We start from the raw sequence: 13,089 nt of genomic DNA, 5'->3' as shown, positions 1-13,089 counted from the left end.
AGTAAATAAAACTGAAATCAAAGCATAACTGAAATTGAAAAGCAAAAAAAAAAAACAAAGTCAGCAGAGAGGCAAATCTCATGTTAATATTTGATGCAAAAACATGTAAAGAATAAAACTAATCTACGATCAACCGGTTGAACACACTTACATGAATTAAAATTGCATGAATGGGAAATCTAAACTATCAAACTTGAAAGCAATCAAATGACATAATGAAATCAAAGCAAAATTACAAAATGAAATCTACTCTACCTTACATTCTAATATGCTCCATGAAATCTACTTCACATCTCCTTCCATGTTGAGAACATCAAAGCTTTATTCAAATTCTTCAAAATTACAAAGTACAACAAAGCTATCCAAAGCTTTCAAAATCCATCAAGGAAGAACTACAAACTCCAAGCTAAAGAACTAAAAGCCAAGCCAAGCTAGCTGAGACTAATAAGCTAACAAATGAAGGAGAGAGATCTCCTATTTATACAAAAAGATGAGAAGCCATCTCATTAATGAGAGTCCATGAATTTCTCCCTCTACCTCTAGAGTCCTAATCAAAATAAGACATGATAAGACACATGTCTTCTTAGAGTTACAATACAATTAGGAGATGTGACACATATTCTTATGATCCCATGATTCTTTCCACTCAAATTCGAATTTGGCCTTAGAGTGCCACATAAGAGTCTTCTAGAAGCCTCCTTTAAACCTACACATATCAACAATCTCAACCCACTTGTTAGGTATAAGAATATGCACATCATTTTCTAATTTTTAACCACAAATTCACTAAAAAGGCTTAGAATTAATAAAGTTTGGAAAAATATAAATGTGGCCCAATGATAATGAAAGTGGGATGAATGTGGTGACATAGTAGTGAAATGGAAGTGATATGATGGACATAATAGTGAAAGTGTAATGGAAATGAATGACATTTTCAAGACTCAACATACCCCCCAACTAAAGCTATTGCATGTCCTCATGCAATATATATATTACATTAACTCTTTTGATCTTTGAGCTTTGGCTTAACTTTGCATGATATCATTTGATAACTTCATATTTTTGCAAAGTGTTTTACTTGAATTGCAACATGGTTGATTCTTGTGTTACAACCAATTTTTGTTGTTGTTGTTGTTGTTGTTGTTGCATTCTATTTTGATCTTTGAACTTTGCATAATGATATTTTGATTATTTTTGCAAAGTATATCTCTATTGGATTGCATGATGGTTGGTTCTTGTGTGACAACCATGATTTTGTTTGTATCCAATTTATCCTTTAAGCACTTTTTTTTGAAAAGCCATTATATGCTCATAATAACAATGTAATAGTTAATATATGTTGGAAGTATGTGGGCTCCTGAATATGATATGGACATGGCAAAATATTAAGATGAATGTATTCCCCCCCGGCAACTGATGGTATTGGAAATTTTATGAAATGAGGAAGAGAAATGTTTTTCCAACAATTATCATTCTAGCTTTTTATGGAATTTTATGGTCAAAAGTTAGAAAATGACTTACCTTCACTTACCCTTTGGAATGGATGAGTTGTATGTGTGGTGGCTGAAAAATGCTGACCATATTCTTCTTCAAGTGGCTGAACAAGAGGAGTCATGGATAAAAAGATAAGATGACTTTTTATTGCTTCTACTAAAACTTGCTGAATTTGCTTCAAAATGCTGAAAATAATAGTCTTCATGTCTTCAAAACTTGTTGGCACAATTCCTATTATGTGAAAAGATGTTGTGATGTCGAACATAGTAGGAAATTGTTGGCTTAGTGGCCATTAATGGATGCCACTAGTCAACACGAGAACTCTCACCATTGATGACAATGAGAGTCAAGATGCTCAAACGCATTTTGCTAGGTACGAATGAATTTGTCGATGTCGAGTCACCTAGAGTATCTAACGAACAAGGGACATTAATATATTCCCATTGTTTGTCAGCATGAGGACTTGCCATTAAGGCATGCAAGCCTCAAGGTGCTTTTACAAAAAACTTAGACTCAAAGGACTATGGATTTAATAATTTGCATTGAAGCAGGGCTTATTTGCGGAATGAAAATGACAAGGAATGGAAGATGAAAATGGAAAATGGCAATGGAGAGTAGAAATGGCAATGGGCAATAAGCATGTGAATGAGCCTCTTGCTTTTATTTGTGGGTTATGAATGGACAAAAAGAGATGGAAAGTGTATGTGAATGTAAATGGAAAATATGGAGTGAAATGAGGTGAATGGTTTATTATGAAGTATGGATGTGATGGAGACAATAATATTTGAAAGTTTTCTTTTTAAGTGTTTGGATTTGATTTTGCATCAGCATATTTCTTCTTTGTTGCTGATCATCCTCTTATGAAACAAATTGGTCTCTTAGAGAGACACCATTCTCTTGTATTCATTTGTCCTTCCTCCTGGAACCTGTAAAAAAAAAACTAATACTTCTTCTGCAATGGAATGTAAGATTATCAAAGGAGAGAGGTGATCAATCTCTCTAGTTATGATATTTACACACAAAACTAAGAATTTGTGTTAATGAAACAAGTTCTCAAAGGAAAAATCAAAAGAATTTATACCTGCTTTAGAATTGGACTTTAGCTGCAGAATGTCGACGGTTTCTATAGCTAAAAATCTTGAATACAAAGTTAGCCATTCATCTTTCATGATCAGTCCAAAATTAATCAATACCTTCAGAAAAGTGAGCAAATAACTTATTCATTTCATTGATTCAAAATTATTATTATTTTTTTTTCTTGACATGTGGCGACTTAGTGTGGCGACTTAGTGATAACACACAATTTGACTTCCCTTTGACCGGGGTCTTTTTCATCGAATTGGACCAAATGAATAGGACACCATCCATGTACTGACATTCCCCTAGCTTCCCATGTGGCTTGTTTTGCTTGATGACACCTGCAACCTAGAGTTTAACAAAAACAGCTGCGGAAAGTTGAACCAGCCGCGGAAAGTTGAATCAGCTGCGGAAAGTGCTGAAACAGTCAACCATCAATTTTGAAAAAAAAATTCATTGTCTGCATGTAGGAACTCTGTGAATGGTAGTGGCATATGGAGCAAAACAGTTTTAGTGATGGAAATGGAATACCAGAGTACCTACTCTTTTGCTGCTCATTTTTTTTTAATTATTTGCACTGTCTGTGTGGAGAAAACCATGCAAATGGCAGTGGTATATATCAAGCAAAACAATTACAGAGATGAAAATGAAATATCAAAGTATTGTAGAAAGAAGATGATGGATATGGCAATGAAACATGGAGGGTATACAAAAAAAATATAGTGGATGTATGCGTAAAATATGTAAAAACAAAATAGAGTGAGAGTCAATGGAGTGTTTGAGAAGTTTGGTTGAAAAATGAAAGATTAGCATCGTGTTCTCCTACTACCTCAACACCACACTCATTCTCTTCATCTTCACCACGTATATCGATTTGGTTGTGAATAGCTGTGTTCAATTAGGATAAGTCACATAATCAGCCGTTAAACAATGTAACAGTGAAGTGCGAGACATGGCAGGAGACATGGTGGAGTGGAATAATGAAGTATGAGTTAAAAACGAAAAACATTAAGTCATGAGGCGAGGTGGAGTAAGGTTAAATGCCAACACATAATTTTATTCCTATTTAGAATTCTCTTCCTTAGGCACGCCGAGTTACATTACAGCCTATTCATTTAATTGAAAATTCTGTTTTTTTCACGCGGCAAGCAAAAATGCACTCCAAAGAACCGAGGATTTCTCCCAGACCGCCACGAATCTCTCAAAACGGTTTCTGGGTTATCTAATTGACCCTACTGGAGAAAACCCATGTTTTATTTTTTTCAAATTCGTCTCCGTTTGGCCAAATCGTGCGTGTGAAGTTTGACGTTTTTCTCTGTTTATGTTTTTTTTCTGAGTTAATTTTTTTTTTTACTGTTCTGCACTTTATGAATTTGTTGCATTCGGCTGTAAATTTTTTTGAATCAGAGGTAGGACGATTTGCCAGCGGTAGTATGCACAATGTTGAAACACATAATTTGGTTTTAGCCTCAGGTATTCAAATGAAATTCGTGAAGTGGAATGCTCTGTAAAATCGATTTCAAAGAAAGATTGTTTTCAGGTACAGTCAACAGCAAATATGGGGAATGAGCGAATTGCCAATAACCAAGAATTCAAAGAAGTTTGTGAGGCTTACAATGGAGATCATGAGCTCAGCATTTTCTCTGAGTATTGGTGACTGCAGCATGCCTTAAGCTTCTACTTTCAATCTATTTGCACAGTTTATGTAGGCCTCCATAGGTTTCAGATTTTGTTATGATTGAGAAATTTCCTATGTTGGCTTTCCAAAAACGTTCCAAAACCAAAAGCTTCCTATATGAATAAGATGCACAGTTCAAATGAATGCAAATGGATTGCTTACAAAGGGCTGAGGATGCACTGAAACGAAATCATGAAGAGGCCAAAACATCAAATCAATGTGTATGCAGATTTTTCAGGTTTTTGACATTGGGAGGTTTTTAAAAATTTCCACATAAATTGGATGCCACATACACTCTTTTGAAAGCCACACAAGGGTTTTTTTTTTTTTTGAAATTGTAAATTTTTATAAGAAGGATTAATGATTTTCAATTTCAGGCAGCAAAGACTTCAAGGAAAACATGCTAAAAGCAAGACTTTGACTGATGTCTTAGGCTGATTTTTCATTAGTCTGAGCTGGGTGACTAGGATAGGATCCATGTTGGGACAATTCTAGAGATGCCTATGTGGTTGGTTTTTTCATTGGACACCTGTAACCTGCTAAACCTTGAAATCGGCTGTGGAATTCTCAACTAGCTGCGGAATCAGGCTACATTCCGTAGCTAAGTTGCAAAACCTTATTTGAAAAGGATACAATGTTTTGAGGACCACTACAAACCATAACCAGTCAATTTTGGACAATTTGAACCTATCAAAGTAGTTGGGTTTCAAAAACTTATTATTTTTATTTTTATTTATTTTTAATCAATTGAAATGATGAAGTTTATTTTGTCTCATTTTTTTTTTCCTTTTTTTTTAATTTTCTTTTTTTACATAATAATCCTTTTTATGATCCTCCAGATCACACAAAGTGCAGGAGGAGAGCATAATCAAGAATTAATAATTTTTTTTTACTTAACAATCCTTTTTCTGATCCTCCAGATCACACGAAGTGCAAGAGGAGAGCATACTCAAGAATTATTAATTTTTTTCAGATGTAAGAAATAAGGTCTCCTAATTACACTTCCTCGGCAACGACGCCAAAATGTTTAGTCAATTTAACGTCTTAAATTGCTCTACATAAATTATCAATCTGGGTATCGTAAACTGATGAAGTGCGGTGCACCATATGTGCTTAGTTAACTTTTTTCTTACTTCGTCGCTTTATAGTTTATGTTGTTTTTTGGGTTTTGTTCTTGTTGGTTTCCTAAAGTGTCTAATGCAAATGGAAATCCTATTCTAAGGTCTTAAGAATACTTTTAAAGGACAAGTATAGATAGAGATTTCAAGACAAGGTCTATGTCCCTAATGGTAACTTCCAAAACTTAGCACTTCAAAAGATCTCAAAACATGTTATTGATGGAATTAGTACTTAAACAAAAGTGTAAATATGCAACTACTTCAATCAAACAAAAGATGAAATACTGATCATGAAATTACTGTCTCTGCTGCTTGTCTGAAAATAAAAGTTAAGCTATTGCACTCAAACAAATAAAAAATTGCAAGGAAAGTAAAATAAAATCACATTACATCAACTCATATTCTGACCCCTCACTATTCGACTCGCTCTGGCTATAGGAGGTAACTGAAAATGACATGAGCAATTCAATAACTATCTTGCAGAAAAATAAACTAATATCAAACTACGCATTCATACTTCAATCCCTCACCATTTGACTCGCTCTGGCTATAGGAGGTAACCGAAAATGACATAAGAAATTCAATAACTAACTTGCAGAAAAATAAACTAACATCAAACTACGCATTCATATTTCAATCCCTCACCATTCGACTCGCTCTGACTATAGGAGGTAACTGAAAATGACATGAGCAATTCAATACCTAACTTGTAGAGAAATAAACTAATATCAAACTACGCATTCATACTTCAATCCCTCACCATTCGACTCGCTTTGGCTATAGGAGGTAACTGCAAATGACATGAGCAACTGATATCTAAACTAACTAACAAAGCAAGTAAATAAAACTGAAATCAAAGCATAACTGAAATTGAAAAGCAAAAAAAAGCCAAAGTCAACAAAGAGGAAAATCTCATGTTACTATTTGATGCAAAAACATGTAAAGAAGAAAACTAATCTACGATCAACCGGTTGAACACACTTACATGAATTAAAATTGCATGAATGGAAAATCTAAACTATCAAACTTGAAAGCAATCAAATGACATAATGAAATCAAAGCAAAATTACAAAATGAATTCTACTCTACCTTACATTCTAATATGCTCCATGAAATCTACTTCACATATCCTTCCATGTTGAGAACATCAAAGCTTTATTCAAAATTCTTTAAAATTACAAAGTACAACAAAGCCCTCCAAAGCTTTCAAAAGCCATCAAGGAAGAACTACAAACTCCAAGTTAAAGAACTAAAAGCCAAGCCAAGCTAGCTGAGACTAATAAGCTAACAAATGAAGGAGAGAGATCTCCTATTTATACAAAAAGATGAGAAGCCATCTCATTAATGAGAGTCCATGAATTTCTCCCTCTACCTCTAGAGTCCTAATCAAAATAGGAATTGATAAAACACATGTTTTCTTAGAGTTACAATACAATTAGGAGATGTGACACATATCCTCATGATCCCATGATTCTTTCCACTCAAATTCGACTTTGGCCTTAGAGTGCCAATTTGGCCTTAAAGTGCCACATAAGAGTCTTCTAGAAGCCTCCTTTCAACCTACACATGTCAACAATCTCAACCCACTTGTTAAGTATAAGCATATGCACATTATTTTCTAATTTTTAACCACAAATTCACTAAAAAGGCTTAGAATTAATAAAGTTTGGAAAAACATAAATGTGGCCCAATGATAATGAAAGTGGGATGAATGTGGTGACATAGTAGTGAAATGGAGGTGATATGATGGACATAATAGTGAAAGTGTAATGGAAATGAATGACATTTTCAAGACTCAACAATGCTTACTTGGTTTGATAGTAAGAACACCATGACCTTGTACGTATTTATATCTTATTACTATTAATAAGCTTAGTAGAAGTAAGACCATATAGGTAATATGTACAATAAGCATGATGTAACCCAAATGATAAGGTACTAGTAATACTAATGATCAATGTTCTATAAGCAGTGATAAGCTCTAATCCCATTAGTAAGCATGATAGAGTGTAAAGCCCATGTAACTTGTGCTTACATCTCCCAAACCGGGTACGAGAAACACGTTCGACACTTGAATCGATACTACATTCCCCCAGTGACTTGTTGTATCATTTTTGTATCTTGTGCCTATAGGGAGCGGAACTTTGGGTTTCAACTCATAGTTTCGCTCTGTTTAGCCTAGCTTTAGAAGTTAGGTACCAGCCTAGTATAACCTGAGCTATGAGCTTTTTGTCTCTTTTGATTACTGTGCCTACCAACTCCTCCCTTGCTCTAGCCTAGGTCATTGTGGATCTCTTTTATTCTGTGGTTGGGAGGGATGGATCTGTCCGAGAAAGAACTACCTCATGTGCTCATTCCTCTCCCCTCGTTTAGTTGTTAGGTCATAGATTAACAAGATATCTTCCCATTCAAGGATCCCAGCTAGCAGTACTGGAAACAAACGCTCTACCTTGAACGGATCAATCACCTCAACCTGTTGATTCCCTACCTTCCCTTTGCTTCAATGATTTGGAAACTGGCCTGCTGAAACCTTCCCACCCAAATCTATTATTTCATCTCTTCCTTTCAAACGGTAAACTACCTTCACCCTAGAACGATGGAGGAGTCCCTGACCAACCCAGTCATTCAACCTTAAAAGGAGAGGAGGAATATCAGTAGGGTACGACACTATGAATATCCCTTACCTTACTTTGGTTTACTCACTCTTTACCCACCTCCAAGAACTATACCTGTAGCCTTCACTTGATGAATGAATGCACTTAGTGAGTTAGGACTGCTATGAACCCTTTACTTCACTTACTGCCTTGCCCTATGAATTTGGGTACCACCTATTACCCTATTGGGGTCCGGCCGAGCCTATTATACTCTTCTTCAATTAAGAGCCTACTGCAAGGAATGACTAGACCTACCCACCTATAGATAGAACTAGACCCGTGAGCCCTATACCACGTAGCCCTCCACTTACTGAATGAAGCGCTTAGGAGGTACAACTATTCCCCCCTCTTATAAGGACCGGATATGGGATGGCAGGCACTATTCTGAATCACCTTATTCTTAGAGCTATTCGCTGCGCACCGAACCTTGAGTTGAATATGCCACGGGAACTTTGACTCGGAACTTGATTATTGCTATGATTCAGACCCCGCCTTCTATTTAGGAGTCGATTCTTTAGACAGACCCATACCTCATCTTCAGTGGAATATTCTTGGCTCCGCTCCTTCTCTTTTGTTATATCTTCGCCTCTTCGATCCTCCACCTCACCTTTTTTTAAATATCCAGGACTCTTCTTTATAACCTTACTTCCCTTTGTGCCAGGTCATTTAGCTTAGTGGGTGGATTCAGGTATCTTACTTATAACAAAGCCGAACCGGTTTAGATCGGATCGGATTAGCCTTTAGATATGTGATTTCTTCATACTACTGGATGAAGGTAGGCGCCCAGGCCCCAGACAAAGGAAGGGAATTAGCAAATGAATTTAGTTATCGATCGCAGTGCCCCTCGGGAAAGTGACCTTACCTTTAAAGGCAATTTGTATTCGTTCCATGGCCCACTCACGAGGTATAGAAACAGCGATTTGTTGGGGGGGGGTATGACTCTGTATCCTCCGCTCGTTGCTATACGCCCTTGCCCACCCAAACTAGTTAGTCCTGCCTGCCCCGAGTGAAAGGAAGGGTCCGAAGGAAGCTGCCCTTTGCTCCCATTCCACGCTCAACCGTCATATTCGCTAACCACCTGAACCACCCCCCTTTATTTGTGAACTGCGGCTCCTTCCGCACCTGGGAGGTTACGGAAGCTTGGGCCACCAATACCGCAGCTACCTTACCATCATTTGCCCGCACTTAGAACATAGGATAGAGGCAATTTCCCTATACTCCCGGGCTTCGTCCACGTAGTAGTAATTGGTTACTGGACCGAGTAGAGTCGAGGAATATGCGGGGAATCATAGACCCACACCCATGGGAGGGAATAGAACCACCTATAACTCCGGCCCACTTTATTGGTTTCTTTCGCCGATAGACGGAGACTAGAATAGAACCCACCACTATAACTATATTGATGAGCCTTATTAAGACCTCTGGGAATTGACCTATCAATCCCTTACTAAGAATGGAGGGATATAAACATGTTGAATACTTGGAATTTAGCCTTAACCAATAGACGGGTGGAAGGATAGTTGCTTACCCAATTCTCTCTATTGAGAGGAAGACCGCCTCGAGGCAGAGGAGAGAAAGCGGTAGTTGCGACATCCTGATAAGTTCTTTCGAGAACCGCCTACTTTTACTCCCTACCCATCTTACCGATAATTCCATACCCATTTCATTAGGAAGTTCCAAGCTATTTTCCCACATCTTTTGGGTTTTTGGGGGGGGGACTATCGCACGGCTATCGAATGCTAGCTCTATCCAATACATTCAGGCTTGAATCACTTACCACTCCTTTATGCTACTCCTTCCTCGAACAAGTCGCCTGAACCGAATCAACATGGATTCCACCATAGAAGAGAGATAAGGGGATATACTTAGATACTTAGGGCTTAGCCGACAGACGAGATACAATGGTGGGGAGCAAAAAGCGTCATATACTGGTAAATGAATATGCCTATGTCGGCCAAGGTAGCGCATAAGACGGGTTACCGATCCCACTATTAATGAGTAATTTTGCAACCCTACTTCCTTACTTATTCACGCTAAGCTCCGATCGCACTATGAATCCATAATTCACCGGCACTAGAGGTTCATAGAGGGATATGGATACCCAACTGCACCTACCTACGAAGGCCCTCATATATACTGCTAGCCTGCACCAACTAGATTCCCTGCTATCCTTGGATGCTTCTACCATTCATCGGTCGGGACGGGGACTTCGTCGTCGCACCAGTTAGATCGATCCTGCTTCCATGCTTAGGAAGCCGTAGACCAACTAATGCAACTCCGCAATATTCACAAAGTTTTACGTCAATGTCGCCGCTTTCCCATGTTGGAACCTAGCCAGTCGCTAAGACCAAGGTAAAACGTAGCCCATTGTACGCATCCTACATACATATCTGATTCGATTCGGATGTCACGCATATGCCACGCCAAGCTTCTCAGTCACCAGCTAGTGTCCTATAGTTGCGACTCGCACCACCTGTTACAGAATGGAAGCCTTACTTACTACGTCCAACCAACACCGACGAGGGGGTCAAGAACGGAAAGGATGAGCCGATCCGTCGAATCCACCTTTCTCCACACTAGGATCGACACTATATACATTATTTATAGCATGGGATAGAAGCTATAGACGCCATATAGCCAACTAGTGTTGATTAGGCTTATTTCCCACATCTATCAGTCCCAACACCGATTGGAAAAGTAGAGCGTGTTGGGTGGGGAAATATCTAGAATATAGCTAACGGTGTCTGGTTGGAAGTTGGAAATAACGCGAAGCAATAGTGATAGTGAATTCACACCGCTGCTATCGCTCCGCGTACGAGTAAAAGACTCTTTGTCCTTAGGCTATCGAGCTAGATTTTCTTCTATACCCGCCCTGGATCGTTGCCAGTGGTTCCAGTGGGGAGATGCTCAAATTATTATTTTATCGTACGGCTTCCAGCTAGAAAAGAATATTTGAGCAGCTGCGAAAGCTGGCTTATCACCAATCCTATACGGAAGCAATAGAGTGGATGGTAATGGTAGGATGTGGAAAAAGCAGTGAAGGTCATTGGAGATAGTTCGACTGGTAATTCCATTCAGGAGTGGGTGTAAGGAATAAATAGCAACTAAGCGGAAGATCTCAAATATTTGATTATGTTGGAAAGTGCTTAAAAACGAATAGGATACCCATCCCTCTTTCAATTGGTTGGTGTGCCGACTGGAGCTATTGTTTTTTCCGACACCCGTTCTGGTGAGGAGAAGTAACAAAGATAGGATCCGAAGGAGGCCGACCTCATGGAGAGAGACAGATTCCAACATCCCACATCAGACTGCAGCTCCAACCACGAAAGATTCTACTTCCAAACAACAGACATCATTATGTACGGAATATGCAACTCACAAACCCTATGCGACACATTCTTAGGTGGACCACTTCACCGATGGGAGGAATTCCCTAGAAACTTTTGGATCGCAGGAACCTAGACCCTAGGCTTATTCTACTTTCCAACATCTGCCATCAATAGCTAGGATGACTTCTCGAAGGGTCTGATTCTTATCGGAAACATCTGCAACATAGATGACCCAGAGTAGGATATTCCCACAGCCCGATGACCCAGGAAAATGACTTGGGTTATAATCCATCATCACCGCAGGGAAAGATACCGAGGTAGAGAGACATCACTTTTTGGGGAGGGAACTAGCCCGAAGGAAGAGTGCCCTACCAACAAATGCCATAAACAGGGAGTACGCTTTACCACGAGGTAAGGAAACCCAAAAGCCTCAGCTCCAATGTCATTCATTAGGTTGGTTGGTTGCTGCCCACCGCCCTATCTAACCAGCTCTGTTCATTAGGTTGCTCAAGCCCTACTGTGCCTCACTGGTAAAGGTCGTTCATTAACTCTTTATTAATTCAACTTGCTTTGACTAAACTCTTCCAATTATTGAATTCATTTCATGGCAAACAAGCACTTGCTAAAGTTTACTTTTGTCTTTTATTCTTTAACATATTATAAGACTTGGCACAAGTGCTTGAGGTGTTCTTTACATATATCGCTATAGCCAAGGATTTTTTCGAGGTACATAACCACAGATCTATTTTGAAATGGCTATACTAAGCCCATTTATAAACGTCATAAGAGTTACCGACATATTAGTGAGTCCAAATGCCATTATCAATTGCTGATACAAGGCTTATTTCTTATTGAAGGTAGTCTTTCACGTTTCTCGGCTAGATTGGGACCGGAAGTTATCTCGTTTAAATGGTGAAATATTTCACAGTTTCAAGCTAGTTCGGAAGAATGCCAGTGGGGTGTAATGGATACCTGATCCGCACCCCAGAGCCCAGGATGTGTCGGTGCGGAGAACAACTCCAACCTGTGGGGAATTGAAGTTATGGGGAGTGTATGCAGAGAAGGATTGAAAGATCTAAGTAACACACACAAGTATGAAAGAGAGACACGTAATATACTCAAAGGAGTGATTGGGCAATAGAAATAAAGAATAATACAATCAGCTAGGATTGTTAGACTGATGAGTCCCGTGTGTGTTAGTTTGGAGAATAATTGTGAGACAAAATCTTGTATGCTGAGAGCAATCTTAACTATCCTTATCATCCTCGTTTGAATGGTGTACAAGGGAAATATTTATACATCAGTAAATTAAGAATCAGTTACAAAAATGCCATGTTGTCTGAAACGCTCTTGGGTGACTGTTCGAATTCCCAGCGTGTGCGTTCAGCAATGAGTGACGATTCAGTTTCTGGTCGTGAAGGTATATCTATCTGTACCACTTGTGGATCCAAGGTGCTACTATGGGTAAGGTTACTAGTGTCCAATATGTTTATGATCGTGGCTAAAACATAGCTGACTGATATTTTTAATGGATCGAGGGATCTAGTTCCCATGTTCCCCCTTCTATATATAAGAACTCACTCCCTCCTGAAATAATCGATAGGGGCTGGGAGAAGTAAGAACAGAATAACCTACCTCGGTATAAGCATCTTTTTTACCATCATAGTGGGGAAGGAAGCATTTGCCCCTGTTGCCTTTTAGCCATATAAAAGGGCATACCATAGAAAGAAAGCATGGAT

Source organism: Pinus tabuliformis, chromosome 3_1, assembly GCF_031772625.1.
Source record: "Pinus tabuliformis cultivar Carrire ecotype Pingquan chromosome 3_1, CPIR1, whole genome shotgun sequence".
NCBI classification, from domain to species: Eukaryota; Viridiplantae; Streptophyta; class Pinopsida; order Pinales; family Pinaceae; genus Pinus; species Pinus tabuliformis.
The sequence above is the reverse complement of the archived record's forward strand: the minus strand, read 5'-3'. Positions refer to the sequence as shown.